General features: G+C 35.5%; 1 pseudogene across 1 annotated transcript; it reads right to left on the bottom strand.

Annotated features, from left to right (window-relative positions):
* Window positions 1-2,101: 2,101 nt before the first annotated feature.
* LOC309863179 (prefoldin subunit 3 pseudogene) lies at window positions 2,102-2,733 on the bottom strand (annotated as a pseudogene). The gene has a single exon. The product of its transcript is annotated as a prefoldin subunit 3 pseudogene (transcript).
* Window positions 2,734-12,078: the final 9,345 nt, after the last annotated feature.

Here is a 12,078-nt window from a genome sequence, read left to right on the forward strand (position 1 = left end):
AGGTTTTGTAAGCAATACACCCCTACACACATTAATATCTTAAATTTTTATTTATTTGACAGAGAGAAATCACAAGTAGACGGAGAGGCAGGCAGAGAGAGAGGAAGGGAAGCAGGCTCCCTGCTGAGCAGAGAGCCCCATGCGGGACTCGATCCCAGGACCCTGAGATCATGACCCGAGCCGAAGGCAGCGGCTTAACCCACTGAGCCACCCAGGCGCCCCCAAATATCTTAAATTTTTCATAATAAATTTAAATCATTGTAAAGGATGCAATTTTCTATACTATCACAAATATTTTTTAAATAAAACTTTAGTAACACTCTTTTAAATGTATCTAATGGGACCTAAATACTATAGTTACTTATATCGACTATCATTAATGGATAAATTAATACTGGACAAATAAAAATAATAATGGACAAATAATAAAATTAATAATGGACAGATTTTTCTTTAATAGCTGCAAATTATGATTTCTTTTTCTTTCTGAATTTGCAATTTCATCATATTTCCCCTGCAGAATGTTACTTTATATTTAATGTTTAAAAGCCTTTTATGGAGTGCTTCTCTTTCTTACCTGCAACAAATTACATAAATAAATATAAATTTAATTCCTAAAATTTTATGTAACCATAAAGTTTTAATAATTAACTTTCTCCTCTCTTGAATTCCCCCATTGAGTTACAACTGCAGGTATTAATGAAAATCAATTAACCAAAATATTTATTTTATAAAATGTGATAATTATCATGTAATAAGTAAAATGTACTGGAAATCTATCTCTTATTGTGAAAAAAATGTGGTCTTTTTTAACCAATTAGTTAATAATGTATCTGTGGATGAATCCTACTGATTGCTTGAAAAGGGCCTATTTCTATTTGTTCATGTGTATTGACATAGACTTTGAGAAACTAAACTTTGGTCAAATAAACAAGGAGATAGGGATGAAAGGAGTTTTATTACATCAGTATCTCTTAATTCTTTTAATTCCTTTAGAGTTACATGCCAAAATTTATATTGTGATTTATTATCAAAAATTATTTCTTTGATTAGGTCCCTATAATACTAAGAATTAGAAACCAATCAGAAATCTGAGTCACGAAATAATTTATTACCTAATTATTATTCATTTGTTGTTAGAGGAAATTTACCAAAACTTCTCAAGTGATATTAGCTATATATTCTTTTAACTTCAATGTTTTAATGTCATGAAATACAAGTACGAAACATTGTACGAGTGTGTGTTGTATTACATGAAGTTGGAATAATACATTTGTGTTTTTATAAACTCTGTATCACCCAGTGCTAGCCACTGTACCAACAGCTTTCCACAGGAATTTTTCTATTCTTCCTGTAAGGTTTTATCATGAAGAAAAAAAGCTCACAAATCTTTTCAACCACTGTAGATTTCTATTTGTTAATATTCTTGTTCAGATGCTTTGGAAAACTGTTAAGAAATACAAAATTGCCATAGCCAACTGAGTAGCTAAAGTATGTTGATATTTCATGTTGGCCAAAATCTCCCTTACGTCATCATTGCGAAGACACTGTGCCCTTCAATGGGGTAAGAAAAAGCATTGTCTCAATGGTTCTGTTACTGTTTAAGAAGGCAAATTACCATTTCTTGAAATGTACAGAATATTTTAATAGTTATTGGCTAAACAGTCATTCATGAAAATCCAGTTATATAAGACAAATAACAGCAACAGAGAGCCGTAAGTCCCTACATATACTAAAGAAAGCAAGTTTGGAAATATTTAAACTAACTGTTTTTCCCACCTCTACTCTGGTTTAACCACATCAAGTGAGAGTAACATGAGCCAGTAAAGAAAAGTGTCTAGAATTCAGCATCCATAGAATACCTCAGCCATTTCAGCTAAGACTTTTTAAATGACAAATCAAAAAAGATGATGAAAGTAGCATTTACTTTGTTGGAAATAAAAAAAATTAAAATCTGCTAATTTTATAAAATATTTGAAACTAATTTTGTTTTCATAATTAAATGATGTTTACCTTTTTTAAAGTTCTAATTATCATTCTTGCTGTTAAAAAAAATCAAAGTGATATCAACCTTTAGGGATAACCTTTGGGCTATTTAAAATAATGTTTGGAAAACTGAACATTTTTAATTGCCAGCATTATGCTTTGTTCTTTGTAGAATCATCTTTGTTTCTTCTTTTAATATCCCAATTATAAACCCCGGCCATACTTACTTCTGTGGTAGTTAATTGATATTGAAGAAAGTCAAGGTCTTCCTCAAGAGAATCAAGATTCTTCATGGTAGTCAATAAATTCTTTCCCAACAATGTCTCATCTTCATCAATATCACAATATCACATTCAAGCATTACATTAACCCCCAACCACAGACACATTTTATGAGTAGGAGGTTTGCAATACAAGTTATCCACTAGTAAGAATCTGGTCTCCAGTGCACTGGTGGGCTCTTTTTTTTCCTCCTACACATATTTTAGAATTTCAAAGTCTGCTTAATTTCAGGAATCTGACCTTTCAGCCTCCTTTTCTTTTGAGCAAGTTTGAGTTCCATAAACTTATACTTCTGGTATTGTTCATCCAGCTTCTTTTGTACTGCTTCTGCAGTCTCATTCTCAGGCTGTTTCATGAAGGAATCCACATCTTCCACAAACATGGCCTCAGCAGTCCCTAGGTGGAGCTGCTTTCGGTTCCCTGCCGCCACTTCTCCTGAGCCATGGCTATCCTTGGCGGCCACCATCTTGGGGAAGCATTAACCGTGTATTTTTTCACTTGAAGCCACCTGTTCCAGTCACAAAGGGAAAATTAAAATATTCCTAATTTTAGCATATTTTCTATACAATATGTTTGATAAAATGTTTTGTCATGTCACTTGTTTTAAATGTTTCTTCAAGGGGCACCTGGGTGGCTCAGTATAAGCCTCTGTCTTATGCCCAGGTCATGATCTTGGGGTCCTGAGATCGAGCCCCACATCCGGCTCTCTGCTCAGCAGGGAGCCTGCTTCCCCCTCTCTCTCTCTGCCTGCCTTTCTGCCTACCTGTCATCTCTGTCTGTCAAATAAATAAAATCTTTAAAAAAAATAATAAATGATAGCCTAGCTGGATATAGTATTCTTGGCTGCATGTTTTTCTCATTTAGTGCTCTGAAAATATCATGCCAGCTCTTTCTGGCCTGCCAGGTCTCTGTGGATAAGTCAGCTGCCAATCTAATATTTTTGCCATTGTATGTTACAGACTTGTTTTCCCAGGCTGCTTTCAGGATTTTCTCTTTGTCACTGAGACTTGTAAATTTTACTATTAGGTGACGAGATGTGGGCCTATTCTTATTGATTTTGAGCTTTGGTAAGTGCTGTGAAGTGTGTAAACCTGGTGATTCACAGACCTGTACCCCTGGGGATAAAAATATATGTTTATAAAAAATAAAAAATTAAAAAAATAATAATAATAAATTAATTAATGAAAAAATAATAATAAACGTTTCATCAAAATCTTAGAGCTGCAGGTTAAACTTGCTTATAGAAAATGTCCGCTTTGAACCTGATTACAAGGTTATGTTTCATTGTTACCCCAAGTTAGCCAAATCAGATTGATTTTCTGTTAAAGAAATAACAAGTCTTACATTTTTTTAATTCAAATGAATGTGTTCAAATGCATATTGAGGGGTAACACCACTGAAAAATAGACCATAAAGAAGTACTAAAAAGTAGGGGCACCTGGGTGGCTCAGTAAGTTAAAGCCCCTGCCTTCGGCTCCGGTCATGATCCCAGGGTCCTGGGATTGAGCCCCGCATCGGGCTCTCTGCTCAGCAGGGAGCCTGCTTCCCCCTCTCTCTGTCTGCCTCTCTGTCTACTTGTGATCTCTGTCTGTCAAATAAATTTAAAAATTTTTTTAAAAAGTATTAAAAAGTAAAGACATTAAGATTAAAGTCATATAGTCTAATATAATTTTTTTCATTTTCATAATAAGCTAAAGCCAAGGAATAAGTTTTATGCTAACTTTCAATATTAAACTTAGAATAATATAACGTAGTGGTTAACCCAAATTATAAGTTATTTATATTATATAAATCATGGAGCAAAATTAGAAAAAGAGAGAGAAACATGGCATATGTTCTATACTGGGCTCCCAGAAAGCAGAACCAAAGGCAGAGGCTTAAGAGCAAATGCTGGGTCTGGAAATAAAGGAGAAGAAAAGCAGAGATGGAAATGAAGATGTTACAAAAGTTGGCTAGCTCTGATCAGTTGCTGTAAGAAATGTGCCTTGACCCTTAGGGTTTATAGCAGCATTATCTACAATAACCAAAATATGGATAAAACCCAAATGTCCACTGACTGTTGAATGGATAAAGATGTGATATATATAAGTAATATGTAATGGAATATTACTCAGCCATAAAAAATAATGAAATTTTGCCATTTACAATGATGTGGATGCAGCTAAAGAGTATTAAGCTAAGTGAAATAAGTCAAGCAGAGAAACACAAATACCATATGATATCACACATATGTGGAATTTAAGAAACAAAACAAATAAACATGGAGGAAAAGAAGAGAGGAAAACCAAGGAACAGACTCTTACCTATAGTGAACAAACTGATGGTTACCAGAGGGGAGGTCAGTTGGGGGATGAGTGAAATAAGTGATGGGGATTAAGGAGGGCACTTGTAATGAACACCAGTGTTGTATGTAATTGTTGAATCACTAAATTCTACACCTGAAACTAATAGGACACAGTATGTTACCTGACTGGAATTTAAATAAAAACTTGAAAAAAAAAAAAAAGGAAGAAGAAAAGAAAGAAAGAAATGCTCTTAGGGACCATCCATCTGGAGGAGAAATGGGGAATAATTTTTCTTTCTTGCCAGGTAGTGAAAACTAAGATTTTATTGTGGATCTTCCAGGTTCTAAATTCCAGTTTGCCACAAGTAAGTAAGTGCCTGGGGGCAGGATTTTCAGAATGGTGAAGTGATGAAGTAAGGCGCTGAGCAGACCCTCTCCTCAGTCAAACAATGTTTTAATTGGTGAAAATTATGAAAGTCAATCATTCAAAGTCTGGAAATTGTACTAAGGACACAGACCAAATGAGTAAATATTCTTTCAAGAAGTTATGGTAAATCATGGGTAAGAACAGTGAGCAACTGGGACACCTGAACCATGATCCACTCTTTTACATACTCCTTCAGTTCCACATTATGGAAGTTCTACCTCTTGGTTGGAATTTGCAACCAAGAATGAGCTTCCTCTCCCCACCCAGCTCCCAGTCTGGGGCTATGATAACAACAAGAAGGGTAGGCTGGTGGTGTTTCATCTTCTTCAGGTCCATGTTACAGGAGCTCTATTACTGAAATAGTAGCAGATGGGGTCTCTCTTCTTATACACAGCTTCTCCTCAAGACAGAAACCCTAGGTATGGCAAGCTGAAAAAACTAAGGTTCCATCCCCATCCCCACCTAGCTGGAAGGGAGGAGGTTCCAGGCTGGGAGAAGCAAGCTGCGAAGACCAGGGTCTACCCTGACCCCAGTGAGTAGCCACTGGCAGTGGGTAAAGGACGAGCAGTTTCTTGCCAGAGATCTAGTATAGTGGCACATGGGTTCTATCCAGGACGAACGGCAGCCACAAGGACAAAGGGCTCCAGCAATGCCTAAAAGGCCTGCCTTTATTTGGAACATAGAGTGGAGGACTCTATGCTTAAGAATGTTATTGAACATAACATAACATAACATAACATAACATAACATAACATAACTGAGATCTTGGTGGAGAACAATTAAGAAAAGGCTATTGTTCTCATACACAATTGGATAGCAGGCAGGAATTTAATGGAAAGAACCAGGGAAAGAGGCAGTCAAGAAAGCCTGCTTGAGATCAAAGACATCTCTGGGGTCAGAAAGGTGTGTACATATGCTAGGCTGCAACTACTGAGAAGCAACCAAAGCAAGACATGGGGCAGACTTGAAATCATTCTCCAAGTTGCACACAGCTTATCAACACAGAGTTGATACAGATGCTGGAATTAACTGTGATTAACATCTCAAGGGGTCTAATGGAAACAGTAGACAACATTAAAGAAAATGTGGGTCTATAAAAAGAGAATGTGAAGTCTAAGAAAGAATCAAAAGGAAACTCAAGAAATCCAAAATTCAGAAATGAAGAAAGCCTTTCATGGTTCATTAGTAAAGTACAGGTAACCAAAGAAAGAATCAGTGAGCTTAAAGATATATAAATACAAACTTCGCAAATTGAAATGCAAAGAGAAAAAAAAGTAAAAACAGGCAAATAAAACAAAACATCCAAGAACTGTGGAACAATTATGGCAGCATTACTTAAAATAGCTAATTTATGTAATTTATAATAGCTAAAATATGTAAGCAACCCAAGTGTTAATCAATAGATAAGTGGATACAGAAACCGTGAAATATGGGATATATGTGTGCATATATATATATATATATATATATACACACACAGAGAAATATATTATACATTACATATAACATGTGTATATATGTACACATATACACACACAAATATACACAATATATATTTATGAGTAGTATATATAATAAATGTATATTTAATATATATTTATATTTTATTTATATTATTTATATAATATATAAATAATATAAATTTATTATATTATAAATATTTACATTTATAATTTATAAATATTTAAATATATTTATAAATATAAATATATATAGATATAAAATTATAATTTATAAATTATATTTATAATTTATATTACAATATAAATTATATTATATTATAAACAATACAAATATATATAAATAATATATTTGTATAATATATAAATAATATAAATAAAATATTATATAAATATTATTATTTATATATTATATAAAATATATAATATATAATAAATATATATAATATGTGTGTGTGTGTACATATATATGTATATACACATATATTACTTAGCCATAAAAAAGAATCAAATCTTGCAACAATATGGTTGGAGCTAGAGGGTACTATGCTAAGTGAAATAAATCTGACAGAGAAAGACAAATACTATATGATTTCACTCATATATGGAATCTAAACAACAAAAGGAACAAACAAAAAACCCCAAAACAGAAACAGACTCATTTTTGGTGAGTAAATATGCAAACTAAAATTATAAATCTCCTAAATTTGACATAAGTTTTCTATGATTTCTTTTTTTTTTTTTAAAGATTTTATTTATTTGACAGAGAGAGAGATCACAAATAGGCAGAGAGACAGACAGAGAGAGAGATGAGGAGAAGCAGGCTCCCTGCTGAGCAGAGAGCCCCATGCGGGACTCGATCCCAGGCCCCTGGGACCATGACTGAGCCGAAGGCAGAGGCTTAACCCACTGAGCCACCCAGGCGCCCCTTCTATGATTTCTTTTTATAAGAATTCAAATTCTGACTGACCATAAAGGTGAGCAACAGTAAAAGATGCCCAACCTCTTCACTTAAATGTCATAGGAAAAATATATTTCAGCTAATGTACATATAGTCAATGTTATTATTCTGGGGCTAAAATTTTTCTCTGTTCCAATCAAGTTTAAATGTTGGACATTCTGCCTTTGAATTACTGTTCTAAAATTGCTTAAATTTCTCAGCAGTAAGTATAATACTCAATAGCAATTTTTATGATACCTCCTTAATAATGTCAAGGTCACAAATCAAAGTATCAGCATTTTCATTAGGACAAAATATTGTAATTTATTTACCTATTACTTTATGCCAAGGATATAATTCTCCAATATAAACACTTTTGTTAAACTATAATCATATTTTCTTTTCCACAAATTCCCACTTCAATAACATGTAACTGAATTATTCCCCATTCACACAGCTGTTACAAGCAGCCCACTGCTACATTTTTCTCCAAGCTATAATGGTAACTCTTATAAAAAAACCCACCAATTATAACATGACTCATCTCAGATTATATAAGCTAATTGTGTCCCTAGCAGCGGACACAAATATTGGTTGATACTGAAATCAGGTTATGTGCTCTCAGGTCCAAAAATGCCTTGAAAGTCCCTCTCTTTTGTGTTAAGAAAGGTATCAGATTTGAGAAGAATTTGAATGAAAGAAAAACTTTAAAAGTATGTAAATATGGAGGTTATACATGATTTTAGTGTCTTTGAAGAGCATGTTTTTAATATTCAGAAAAAGAAAGCTAGAGTGGTGACCCCGAACAGTGTAGACATGAAGAACAGAATTGGGTATGGAATTTCCCATGCAACAGACACACACAGTTGGTGTGGTTGTATTTTTTTTTAAAGACTTTATTTATTTATTTATTTGAGACACTGGGGATGGGGGGGGGCGGTGAAGCACACAAATGGGAGGGGAGAGGAGCTGAGGGAGGAGAAAAGCAGGCTCCACACTCAGCTCAGAGCCCTACACAGGGCTCCATCCCACAACTGTGAGATCATGACCTGAGCAGAAACCAAGAGTCAGAGGCTCAACCAACTGAGTCACCCAGGCACCCCCACACACACTGGTTTTTTTTTTTTTTTTAAGATTTTATTTATTTATTTGACAGAGAGATAGAGAGCACAAGTAAGCAAAGCAGCAGGAAGAGTGAGAGGGAGAAGCAGGCTCTCTGATGAGCAGGGAGCCCGATGTGGGCCTTGATCCCAGGACTCTGGGATCATGACCTGAGCCGAAGGCAACCGTATAGACTGAGCCACCCAGGCACTCCACACACAGTGGTTTTAAAGTGTTTTACAAACAGGAACCTACTATAAAAATTAGTGATGTAGATTTCTTTTTTTTTTTTTTTACAGTGTGTAAATGCTATTCTATACCTTCAGTAACCAATTTCAGCTAGAACTGTAACAGAAAATAGGACACCATTAACAAAACCAGCAAGAACTAGGAAATAAGTAAAGAATGTATGAACCTTAATGAATAAAAAATTTAAGAATATAAATTATCTGAGTAAGTGAAGAGATAGCTATGCTCACAATTCAGTTTAGCCATATGAATTTTAGTGAATATATAAATATTCAGTGCAATCCCTCCCAATAAATTAAATTCAAATATAAATAACTGGACAAACTCATAAATTTCATACTGATGCTAGAAGCCTAAATACCTAAATAAATTTAAATAAACAAAAGGAAAGCACTGGGGCATGTCTTACTAGCTATTAAGACTAAACTAAAGCTTTACTAGTAAAAACAGTATGAGGCAGAGCAGGAGTAAATAAGCCAGTGAAACAGAACAGATTGTGTGTGTGTGTGTGTGTGTGTGTGTAAATTGATATGTGAAACTCATATCAAAACCCCAAAACAATGGAAAAGTGAAAGCACTTATTATCAGGGGCATTAGAATAATTAATTTAGTAGATAAAGAAATATACAACTGTATCCTTACCTTATCCTTATAAATAATAGACTATAAGTAAGCAATAGCACTAATGGAAGAAAATATAGGGGAATATATTTGTGGTATACGGTTGCAGACAATCTTCCTAAACAGGATCCTAAAGGCAAACAGTAAGGTGAAAAATAGATGGTGACTGCATTAAAATTAAAGAAAAAATTAACATTTACGGTAAGACACAACAAGTAGTATTAGTAGACAGGTGACTAAGAAAAGTATTTGCTTATTTAAAACCAATGAAACATTAATACCAAAAACAAAACAAAGGGATGAAAAAACAAAGTGAAGGTATAACTGAAATGGGGGATAGGAGGGCACCCAAGTGGCTCTGTTGGTTAAGCATCTGCTTTCGGCTCAGGTCATGATCCCAGGGTCCTGGGATCGAGCCCCACTTTGGGCTCCCTACTCAGTGGTAAGCCTGCTTTTCCCTCTCTCCCTCTGCCTGCTGCTCCCCCTACTTGTGCTCTGTGTGTGTGTGTGTGTGTGTGTGTCAAATAAATAAAAAATCTTTTAATAAGGGGGGGACATAATTGAAAAATGGGTATAGGACACAAATAAGCATTCTCAGAAGAAAAAACCCAATACATACTAAAAGTTTCCCAAATTCACTAGCAACCAGAGAAGTAGAAATTTTAACAATGTCATGTTAATCTCTCATGTTACTTAAATTATAAAAATGAATAAATCCAAAGTTTGGTAAGTAATGGTATACTGTTGGTGGGGGTTCCATTCTGGAAACTATGAGCATGCTCAAAATAGTTAGATTTAGATCGCTTAGACCACTAAGACCCACTGACCCTATCCTGATATATCCCAGAGAAATCTTTTTACAGTTCTTGATGAGCTATTTTGGAAGATACAGTGACATTGTCAGGGATCAGGGGGAGCTGGAGGCTAGAGAAACGGGTGTATAAAATATGATGTGTACCTTGTACTAATTCACACCAAATAGAGGTTACGTTTATGTACAGTAACTTGATAGGTATCAAAAATAAGAAAAAGTTAAGGAAAGAAGGGGATTTATACCAAATGCATAACACTGCATCTAGTACCACATACTTTACAATGATAAATGCATAGTTAGGAACATTTATCCTTGTATTTGTTTTTAACTAGAAAGGGAACCTAAGGTAAGAGAAGAGTATGAGTAAGGATATGGACAGATATTGATAATGCACTAAGAGCTGAGGAGTAAGACTAAACCAACTCTCCTCTTGGCACCTGAAAAGGGAAGAAAATTCAATAAATACTACAAAAGCACAAGTAGACATAGGAATAGTTCATTCTTTCTGGGTTTTTTTTTTTTAAGATTTTTTTTTTTCTATGACAGAGAGAGAGAGCACAAATAGGCAGAGAGGCAGACAGAGAGAGGGGGAAGAAGGCTCCCTGCTGAGCAGGGACCCTGAGACCAAGACCTGCGCTGAAGGCAGAGGCTCAACCTACTGAGCTACCCAGGCGCATCAGGCATAGTTTATTCTTTTTTAATTGTTTTTTAAGGTTTATTTATTTATTTATTTGACAGGCGGAGATCACAAATAGGCAGAGAAGCAGGCAGAGAGAGAAAGGAGGAAGCAGGCTCCCTGCTGAGCAGAGAGCCCGATGCGGGGCTCCATCCCAGCATCCTGGGATCCCAACCTGAGCCGAAGGCAGAGGCTTTTTTTTTTTTTAATTAAATTTATTTATTTTCAGCATAACAGTATTCATTATTTTTTCACCACACCCAGTGCTCCATGCAATCCATGCCCTCTATAATACCCACCACCTGGTACCCCAACCTCCCACCACCCCTGCCACTTCAAACCCCTCAGATTGTTTTTCAGAGTCCATAGTCTCTCATGATTTACCCCCCTTCCAATTTCCCCCAACTCCCTTCTCCTCTCTAACTCCCTATGTCCTCCATACTATTTGTTATGCTCCACAAATAAGTGAAACCATATGATAATTGACTCTCTCTGCTTGACTTATTTCACTCAGCATAATCTCTTCCAGTCCCATCCATGTTGCTACAAAAGTTGGGTATTCATCCTTTCTGATGGAGGTGTAATACTTCATAGTGTATATGGACCACATCTTCCTTATCCATTTGTCCGTTGAAGGGCATCTTGGTTCTTTCCACAGTTTGGCAACTGTGTTGCTATAAACATTGGGGTAGAGATGGCCCTTCTTTTCACTGTATCTTTGGGGTAAATACCCAGGAGTGCAATGGCAGAGGCTTTAACCCACTGAGCCACCCAGGCGCCCCAAGCATAGTTCATTCTTATGTATAAGAGTTACACTGCTCATCTAATAAAAATGCTTTTGGGTTGTTCTGTGAGCTCCAGCAGGCCTATATGGACAACCACGTAAGAAAATTACTTTGTTTAAAAAAATGCAACTTGGCTTCCTAGTACCATTTTTGTAAATACTATCCTGGGTGATTCTTCTCACACTGAGTTGCACAGTTTTCAAAAGAGAATCCCCAGTTTTTTGCTCAAGATCTCTGAAAAACAAGCTGCTCTAGTACCATGTTTGGTAGAGGGAATCTAAATCCAGTTCTTGACCTAGCTGAGGGTATTGTATGTGGGTTACATGAGCTAGATAAGGATTGTACTGAATGACCTGCAAAGCTCCTTCCAACTCTAACCATCCCACGGTTTTGCTCTTCCTCCTGTGAGTTTCTGACTCTACTGTATTGATTTATGCTCCAGTGAGAAAAATAA

This window comes from Mustela nivalis (assembly GCF_964662115.1).
Source record: "Mustela nivalis genome assembly, chromosome: 4".
NCBI classification, from domain to species: Eukaryota; Metazoa; Chordata; class Mammalia; order Carnivora; family Mustelidae; genus Mustela; species Mustela nivalis.